Source organism: Momordica charantia (genome assembly GCF_013281855.1).
Source record: "Momordica charantia cultivar OHB3-1 chromosome 9 unlocalized genomic scaffold, Mcharantia_2.0 BLBB01000009.1, whole genome shotgun sequence".
NCBI classification, from domain to species: Eukaryota; Viridiplantae; Streptophyta; class Magnoliopsida; order Cucurbitales; family Cucurbitaceae; genus Momordica; species Momordica charantia.
In genome coordinates, this window is record NW_028275167.1 from 19,334,908 (window position 1) to 19,342,296 (window position 7,389).

The 7,389-nt window shown below is 38.9% G+C and overlaps 1 non-coding gene across 1 annotated transcript; it reads left to right on the top strand.

Moving 5' to 3' along the window:
• Positions 1-6,173: 6,173 nt before the first annotated feature.
• TRNAP-AGG (transfer RNA proline (anticodon AGG)) lies at positions 6,174-6,245 on the top strand. Its single transcript has one exon. It is a non-coding gene; the product is annotated as a tRNA-Pro (tRNA).
• Positions 6,246-7,389: the final 1,144 nt, after the last annotated feature.

Sequence of the window (7,389 nt, forward strand, 5' to 3'; positions counted from 1 at the left end):
TTTTTTTTTTGAAATTTACATAGAATTTCAAAATGGTTTGTGAAAAACAAAAAACAGAAAATTGAATTGGTTATCAAACGGTCTTGTTTTTTAAAAACTAAAAAGTAAAAATCAAAAACCAAAAACGAAATGGTTATCAAACGGTTCCTAATTATTATATAGTAAAATTCAGTGGTTAAATTAGATTTGAAAATACATTTTTTTAAGCAATTTTAAAATGCATTGATTGAATTGTAACATAAAGTTCAAGATTTGTTATTCTTTGAGGGGATATATGTCTTTCTCCTTCAATTCTCCGTATTCTCTTTGTGGCGATCGGTGGAATTGACCGTTCATTCTTTTACGCCATATTTTGTGTATTTTCCAGTAAGTTCTGCAGAAAATCATTTATTTTTCTCTGTTTTAGTATCGTTTCTGATGATTGTGATTTGAAATGAGCCATCACTTCAATATTTCCTGGAAATTGCTTCCATATCGAAATGTATCTGTTAATTTAGTTGTGTTATACAAAGGAAAACCACAAACAAACAAACCAAGGGAACAAAGAGAATCAATGAGATGGCCGAGCCGAGCCGAGCCGAGTCCGGCATCTTCCCTCTTCTGTTATCTACGAATGATTGGGCCTTCACAACAATCATCTAGGACTCATGTAGAAGGTTCTGGAAACCTTACAAGCGATTATAAATAGGCCATATAGCCTAACCTTAAGGTAAGTCGAATTCGACCATTGAATTCTATTACTCTACTGCTCCCCCTTGCTAACTTAGGCATCGGAGCCCATGTGACAAGTGTCACACCGGTCTAGCCTTATTCGATTTTGCAGGTCTTCGAGTCCCTGATAATCAAGCTTAGTGCGAACCTCGGGAAGAGTATAATCCACGCATCAACAATTGGCACCGTCTGTGGGGACGATACGAAATCTGAAGCAAGCTTAGCCGAAACATGCCCAGATTTGAGGAGATTGGAATGGAGCAAGCTGATAAGACCCCGGTGGGGGTCAACGGTGTTTCGGAAAGAAGAGCCAGAGCAGGGCAATCGACCACTTGAGAGAGATATGGTCGAGACCTACTCATCCACTAGATCCGTCTGTTAGAGAGAAGAGCCCAAGCAAGGCAATCGACCACCTGGGAGAGATATGGCCGAGCCCTACTCATCCACTAGATCCGTCTGTCGAAGAGAAGAGCCCGAGCAAGGCAATTGACCACTCGGGAGAGATATGCCTGAGCCCTGCTCATCCACTAGATCCGTCGGTCGGAGAGAAGAGCCCGAGCAGGACAATCGACCATTCGGGGGAGATATGCACGAGCCCTGCTCATCCACTAGATCCGTCCGTCGGAGAGAACAGCCCGAGCAGGGCAATCGACCACTCAGGAGAGATATACCCAAGCCCTGCTCATCCACTAAGATCCGTCTGCCCTCAGAATGGGAGAACCGGTCGAGGAGGTGGAGTTCGCATAGTCCGCATGAAGACATGCCAGGAATTAATTAGGAAGTCATGGTACATCGACTCAACGTCCACAAGAGCTGTAGACCAGTAAAACAGAAGTGTCGTGCCTTCACCCAAGAAAGGAACGAGATCGTGGCTGAGCAAGTAAATGATCTACTAAAAGCAGGGTTCATTCAAAAGGTGCATTACCCCCAGTGGATATCCAACGTCGTGCTGGTAAATAAGCCCAATGGCAAATAGAGAATGTGCATCGACTTCACTGACCTAAATAAGGCATGTCCAAAAGGCTCTTATCATTTCCCCCAAATAAGATCTAGAAGCCAACAATATGAACTCTTGAGAGATCAACAACGTTTCGACGATGATTGTCATCCGAAGAGAATGGTAAACCGAGAGTTATTCTTGCTCGGGATGGTTGAAGGTGATGAAATGTTAAATAAAGTTAAGCATGTTGTTTATTCTACTATGATGTTCAAATTAGAGGTAAATTAATTATTTCCTACGTTATACTTGAGAAAATTATTTGTTTGATGCCCAAACAAAACCTCCTCAAGTGAGGGTATGGGTAAGCTAATCCACAGTTGGTCAACGGTATTCCGACTACGATTGTCATTCGAGAAGAGGGATGAACCGAAGACGGGTCTTACGCGATGCAATTACAAAGGAGATAAGCCCGTGAGTTTCAAGACAGGGAGAGCAACATGCCCAGAATCCTAATCAAATCAACGAGGATGGACGACGAGGTTTTGATGGTGAAGTGAGAACATATCACGCCAGTAGTTCAATGTCTTCAGTGGATGACCACTTAACCACCAGAAGGATGAGATTAGATCACGTAGTCGGTTTGATACCCTCAGGTAATGACACAATCGACCGCGATGAAAAGGCTGACCCGAGCCTTAGTCATCGCATGGAATCACCCACTCGAGATAAGGAAAAAACTGCTGAAGATTTAGAATTGATCTCTTTAACATCAGGAGAGCAACGAATTAATCGAGAACTACTCGGATATGAGGGGATCCAGAGACAAACAAATCGACATGGGTTTTGGGGGCCCCCCTTTTCTGAGATAGACGTGGGAAAAGCAAATCAACAAATTTTAGGTGCCCAGAACGAACAAATCAACAATTTCTATGACGGATCCTGGGTAAGATAAGTCAACCTATAAGAAGAAGAAGAACTGTTCAAACCCGATGAGGTCTAGGGCAAAGCAAGTTTATGAGTTCTGGGGTAGGACCTAGAGCAAGTAGATCGACAAGTTCCAGGACAGATCCTGGATGAGATAAATCGACCGATTCCAAAATAGGTTCCGGAAGAAACGATCAACAAATCCCATACTGGAGAAAGCAACTTGATGAAGTTCTAAGACATCCAAAAGACAAGCTGTCTGCTGTGAAAAGTCAAGGGAATGTATCAAGAACACAACCCTCCTTTTGAAAAACTCGAACAATAAAAAAAGGGCAACCTACACCCGTCTGAGTCCCACGAAAAGCAAAGCTATTGCAAAGACCTGACGAGTGAACTACATAACTGGTCATGACTAGACTCTGGGGTATGACGGATCCAAGGCATGACCAGATCCAGGGCATGACCAGGTCTCGGCCGAGCAAGTCTCTGCCGACCAGATGTCTTCTACCAACCAGGTATCTACTGTCGACCAGGCTTATTTTGCTTACCAGACCTATTCCACCGACCAGGTCTATTGTGCCGACCAGGCGTATTCTGCCGACCAGGTATCTTCTACCGACCAGGTCTCTTCCACTTACCAGATCCAATAACTACACGACAGCAAAAGTCAGCAGTACGTGGTACAGGAACTGCCTGGAAAGCTGACCCGGTTTCCAAAAATTTGTGCTCGACACAAGCAGATAGAAGAAAGCGACATAGAGAGAACGACAAGACTTGAGGTACTTGAGAAAGTTTTCATTTGATACCTTAAACAAAACCTCCTCAAGTGGGGGCCAGTGAGTAACTATGGTCAAGGAACTCGAGCTGGGACAAACGTAGAAGCAGGCCTATAAGCTAGAAGCCAATCAGTAAAACCAGGGAAGAAAATCCCAAGAAAGGGTATGGGGGCTAAAAAGGCCAACCCGTGAAACGACAATCAACCCAGACGAGATGGTACGAGGGTTGTTCCACAAAAACAGTCACTCATGGAACGACTGAGCAACAAATACTCTTAATATTAAAGCCCTGACATGCTTGAGAAAGTTTTCATTTGATACTTTAAACAAAACCTCCTCAAGTGGGGGCCAGTGAGTAACTATGGTCAAGGAATCGGGCTGGGACAGACCTAGAAGCAGGCCGATAAGCTAGAAGCCAATCAGTAAAACCAAGAAATAAAATCCCAAGGTGCTAAAAAAGGCAGGCGTACAGGCCCAGCAAGGTAAAAAAAACGCAGACAAGCCTAAATCGATTAATGAAACCCACGGGTAGAAAACCATTTAGCAAAAGCTAGAATAGGTTAGAAACCCGAGGGTGTTGATTGAACTCGAGTTAAAAACCGACAGAAGCCAAATATGTTAGAAACCCAAGGGTGCCGACTAAACTCAGAGTATGAAAATCGTTGGCAAAAGTCAAATAGGTTAGAAACTCTAAAGTGAACCCTGGGGTATAAAGCATGGGCAAAAGCCAAACAGGTTAAGAAACCCAAAAGGAGTACCACTGGCTCTGCTGAGAAGTTAAATCCCAAGGCCAAAATCTAAACGGTAGAAACTAACCGTATAGTAGTGCCTAAGAGACTTGATTGCAATCGACTACAATGAAAGAAATGGGGACTATGACAGCCAGCCCAAGAAACGATAATCGACAGAGACAAAAGGGTATCGACTGGGCTCGGGGCATGAAGCAATTGGCAAAAGCCAAATAGATTGGAAACCCAAGAGGGAACCCTAAATATAAAACCCTGGGCAAAATCCAAATAGGTTAACCCAATGGGGTACAGCTAGCCCAGCTAAAAGTTGTATCACAAAGGACCTAAACAGTTAAAATTATTTGTATAGCAAAGCCCAAGAGGCTTGACCACGACCGACTATGGCAAAAAAGGTATGGGGGCTAAAAAGGCCAAACCGTGAAATGACAATCGACCCAGACGAGATGGTACGAGGGTTATTCCACAAAAACAGTCACTTATGGAATGAGTGAGCAACAAATACTCTCAATATAAAAGCCCTAACATGCTTTATGTCTTCTACTTGAGAGTGGGGGCTATTGTTATACAAAGGAAAACCACAAACAAACAAACCAAGGGAACAAAGAGAATCAATGAGATGGCCAAGCCGAGCCTCCGAGCCGCCGAGTCGAGCCGAGTTCGACATCTTCCCTCTTCTGTTATCTACGAATCATTGGGCCTTCACAATAATCATCTAGGGCTCATGTAGAAGGTTCTGGAAGTCTGTCAAGCGATTATAAATAGGCCATATAACGTAAACCTCAGGAAGAGCATAATCCAGGCATCAACAAGTTGAGTTTTACGAACGTCTAAATTAGCATCGATCATCATGAAGAATTTGCTTATAGTGAAGTTGTAGTTAGAAAGTCGGAGTGAGATATTGTAAGATGTTTTGCTGCATAACAAGAATGTTAACATATTTTGTGCTTGAAAGTATTGGAGATATTGTAAAACTATACTCTACAAAAATTATGTAAGAGTAATGTCTGATTTTTTACACTTTATAGTGGAATTATACTTTGGTAAATTGTAATGATTAACTACTACACCCATCCCTGTAAATATGATTACAAATTGGCACTTGTTGGGTAACATCTGAGATGTCAAATCTTCAAACTTTCCTCCTATAGATTCAAGAATAAATTCCTCCTGAATTCCTGTGTAGTCCCGTAGCATATGAATAAGTGGATTACATAAAAATTATACAAAACTAAAAAATTCACTTGTTTATATGCCACTAGATCATACTCTCATATTAAAGATACAGTAGATCCTTATTGTTATTATTATTTATTTATTACATTTACAAAGAACATGAGATAATTAGAGAGGCTTGTAGACTATTCATTCATTTTCAAAATATATATCTCATTAACCACCCTAATTTGACCAGGTGGTTATTGGAGTTGGTGAAAAAATAATAGAGAACTTAGAAGGAATGAGTTCAAACTATGGTGGTTAGGATCTTAGGGTTTAATATCGTACTTGTTACTTATAACTCATAACCTTTTGGTCAGAGATAGGTGTGTTAACTATTTGAGTTATGCTCAGTTTGGTAAGATGAAAAACATAGAAAAACAAATGTCGGTGGATGTCGATCATTCAGTTTGGTCGGAAAAGATGAGTTGATTAAAAAAAAACTTGTATTTTTCAATATTCATTTTATCGTCACTGTCTTGTTTTTGCTCAATCTCCAATTCTCAACTTGCAAAGTTGCATGTCCTCTCATCTTCGTCACCCTTGTACCTCTTTCTTTCTCTCGACCTCATGGGTTTTGGCTAACATTGACCGATCGATCGAACTGGTAGAAGCTTGGCTAATTTGCTGAATTTAAACCCATTTTTAACCATTTTGTTGGATTTTGGTGCCCCTAGACTTTGGAACACAATTTCTCTAAGTATAAGATATAATAATTTAAGAAATTTTAAGTGGGGCGAAACCCTTTTCCAATATAAAAAGGTAGTAACTATTTTTTTTTTTTTTCATGGCTAAATCCATAAGAAGAGAGTACATATTAAAATAATATAAAACTCTTACCAAAGCAGCCATAGAAATGGGCATTTGGTCTAGTGGTATGATTCTCGCTTAGGGTGTGAGAGGTCCCGAGTTCAATTCTCGGAATGCCCCTATCTTTTTTGTTTAATTTTCATTTTTGCTTTTATATAATTTTTTTTATTTCTACTGTAGATTTATATTTTTTCTCTCTTTTATTTTTATTTCTACTCTAGATGTTTATCTTTTTGTTTTATCTTTTTTTTTTTCATTTTCATTTTTCGCTTTTATTTTTTTTATTTCGACTGTGTATATTTTTTCTTTTTTCTTTGTTATTTCTACTATATATCTGTATATTTTTTCTCTTTTATTTTTATTTCCACTATGGAAGTTTATATTTCATAACGATTAGTAAACACTTTTTATTAATTTATTATTTCCTTTTTCATCATGGATTAATATATTTGTGATATATTCTCGTAAGCTATAATCATTTTGTTTCATTTTTCACGAGTTCTTTTGTTTTTTAATATTTAATTCATTATTTTATTTAATCTATTAGAAATATAAATCCTGCCGGCATATTTTTTACAAGAATCACACAACACACTTCGAAGAGGGTTTTGCTATCTCGTGGCATGCATCATCATTCAAGTTAGTCTTACATTCCAAGTGGACGACCAAGCTAAGTTCAGGCTCCTGAGTTGTGGCTTAACATAGGTTTTGGTCAACCTTCTCACTTGGGTTCAATTGTTCCATAGGACTCACGTGTGCCAGTCGATCTGCCATGTTGTCTCTTGATGCTAGTCCACATGGATGGACATATTCTTACCTATAACAAATCCTAAATCCTCTATCTAATAGTTTCGTATAAAAGTTTCAATGAAACAATAGTTATAGAAAAAAGAAAGGAAGAAAATTTCGAACCTAACGAATTTAGTTTGGACCTATTATTTGGTTTATTATATTTTTTTTTTTTTCTAAAAACGCAATAGAGGGATGAGGTAGAATCCGTTTGATAACATTTTCGTTCCTTATTTCTCGTTTCCAATTTTATTAAAGAACCTAAACATTTGATAACTATTTATACTTCTTGTTTCTCAATTACTAGAAACATTCTAAACATTTACCAGAAACATTCTAAAAAATATATAGAAAGTTTGAAAACAAGAAAAACAAGTTTCTTGTTGCTATTTCCAATTTTTTCAAATACATAATTAAAAATATAATTTTATCAATCTTGAATCCAATGATGTTGGAAACATGCTAATTCTATTTT